Below are 2,999 nucleotides of genomic sequence, written 5' to 3' on the forward strand. Positions count from 1 at the left end.
ATGCACTTGCGATTACAACCACTGTTTGGAATTTACAAATAAATGGTCGGAAATTTTCGTGCCTTTTGTAGATATAATTAAAGGACGCATCAACGTCATTGAGAATCTGTTGCCTCTATTTCCGTTGATGACAGTATATTATTTGAACGTGGAAACCAGTCCAACAATTCTATTCCAGTGATATACTTGTTTTGTCGGCAGAATTACATTCGAGGTTTTAAAATGCTGCTACAATCCCTCAAGTAAACCAAAGGGTGTAGACATGATTATGATATTAGGGGATTCATATTCTAAACCACTATTTTATTGATATCTTTTAAATATGAGGATGCGCACGTACATTCAGAGACTTAACTTGGAACATAAAAGCTCATGTTAAAGAAAGTTATTTGGACGTACCGGAATTTCATTTTAAAATGTCCAACAATGTGAACATATTTACTCATTCCGGACACCCCTCCCCTCTCTTTATCAGCGCGGAATAAAACTACATGTGCTGAAGAAGAAGGAATTATAAACTGCTGGAGCTCCGCGACCGGTCGAGCACCATCATGCAAGAAAACACTTCCTCCGCGGTTTGGATAGGTCCCCTTACCACTTCCAGGTGGCCACAACACCCAACTGTAAAACTGCGAAGCAGCCTATTGTACTCCTTTGAGGCTGTCGGATGGCCCCTTGAAAATGGGGAACCGGTCAGGATGTTGACCTAACTCTTCTCCTGTTGATATAATATCCTGCTCCGAGAATCCCCCGTTGCACCTGAAAGCATCTATATTTGATGTATGTAGCACAATAGAAGCTTTGTTTGGACAATCCAAGCGTACCTGGCATACAGTCAGATCAGGTGCTATGCCAATGCTGTCTTAGGCCTCGGTATACTTAGGACAGATTAAGATAGTGTATAAAAACAACTTTTTTATACAGATGTTATACGTTGCATTTATTTAGATCGGGAATATGTTGATGCACATGTATCTAAGGCAATAGTACAGTGATCCTACTTAACCATAACATTCATTGCCCTCAAGAATATTCAATGCAGCAGAAATATATCTTAAATGTTGCAACATAGTGGTGTATTCTGATACATTTGTGGGGAGTGTGCATTAAGGGTCAAAGATGCAACATGACTGCACGTATGAAGAAAGCCTATGCACTCACGTTCGCTTGTATCAAAATGATTGAACTGTATCACAAAGGCCAAGAGAATGTAAAATAGTTCAAACACATAATCCACATCTAAAACACAACTCCTAATTACTAAATCCATATTTTCTCAATTTCTCAGGGGTTAAATATAACTGATGAAAGAACATATAATTAATCATACTGTATCTTACATTAAACAATTTATTCACACCCTCAAAACACTTTATTTCCCACTCAGCCTGATCAATATCACAAGTTAAATCATTTTCCCATTTACTCCTGGATTTATCTTTATTGATTTTATCCATAGTATTTTGTAACAACACCTACATTTCTCAAATAGAACCCTTAACTTCAAAATGAGAAATTATAAACTCAAATTTCGTTCACTTGGGAATTTTCATTTCTTTTGAAAAATTTTCTTTCACTAATGCTCTAATTTGATAATAAACAAACAAAGAATTCATTAAATTTATTATTTCTCTCTAAGTAGGTTAAATGATAAAAATTATCCTCTTCAAAACAATCCCTCAATAACTTTTTTCCTTTAAACTGTCAATTACTTAAAAAATTATTCTTCCATGAAAAAGACCTGATTTCATCTGTACTTTTAAAAGGAGGTTTCTTCTGTGTTTGTGCTTTCGACTTCTTTGTATTAGCAGCCATTGTAGTCTTTTAACATTCAGACAACATCGAAGCAAATATTCCTGAATTTATTAAGAGTTTTAATTCGGGTACTTATGAGTCCAACTGGGGGACGGCAGAATTACACTTCTTCTTGCTTCGCCATCAAGCCACACCCCCACATCAAACATTTCTGATGCGTGTCCTTACTGCATCGTCAATGGAAATTTAACCTTCCGTCATTTGTACCATTTCATCATTACAGCCTTTGTGGAAAATAGTCAGCACCCGCCCCATTGTGAGAATGCTAAACTGTGCCTCTCTCATCGCTCCTTTATAGAGAAGTCTCCTATTATCTGCGTTATTTCTGCCTGAGCTTCCAGGCGATTCCATGTACTTTTGTAGATTATGTAACCGAGATCAGATGGATTTTATTTGCCATCCCAGCGTCCCTTGTACAGTGACATGAACAGACGGAGCTGTTTTTAATCATGATGTTGGTGGTCTGGGCAATGATAGGCGCATCTCGATGCAGGCAGGCAATTGCCCGATATGAAAAAAAAAATAGGATACAGATAAGATCAGGTAATATTGTTATGTCAGGATTTTGTTTTAATTATCTTTAACATGAAAACAGAATCACACTTCAACTTAACACAATTGACTTAACTAACCTAACTTAACCCCTTTCTAATTCGAAGCGCATATATGTGTAATGTGTGTGTTAGTTCAGAAATGTTATTTGATGCACGGTCCATTCTCGCTTCTCGTTCCTCCATATTCATTGGTTGAGGGCAATTCTTATCATTTGCAAAGTGTTTAATATTTATACCGTTCACCAGGCATTGATGTTTCAAAGGTAAATGGTTACTGCCCAGGAAGGTTCTTGTCGATTTTCGGAGAGAGAGTGTTGTTCCAGGACATCTAAAAATGATTTTTTCAGCTGCATCACAACACCTTTGTTCCTGATCAGTTTAATTCTATTATTTAATGCTTTAACAATCAGTCATATTATAATTGTAAATAAATTGCGTCGTCGGACACTCCAAAATAAAAGTGGGTTGCAGTGAGATGCGGACGAAGTCATTTATTTAATTTTTCGCTCTATCCATCAAACTTATTTTATTGTGGATTCCTTTTACCATATATCTCTTTACATGGCCAGTTGTCAATTATTTTTAAACGGAGAAATACTTGAATACTCCGAGATATGTCTTGCAGCATTG

This window comes from Narcine bancroftii, chromosome 2 (genome assembly GCF_036971445.1).
Source record: "Narcine bancroftii isolate sNarBan1 chromosome 2, sNarBan1.hap1, whole genome shotgun sequence".
NCBI classification, from domain to species: domain Eukaryota; kingdom Metazoa; phylum Chordata; class Chondrichthyes; order Torpediniformes; family Narcinidae; genus Narcine; species Narcine bancroftii.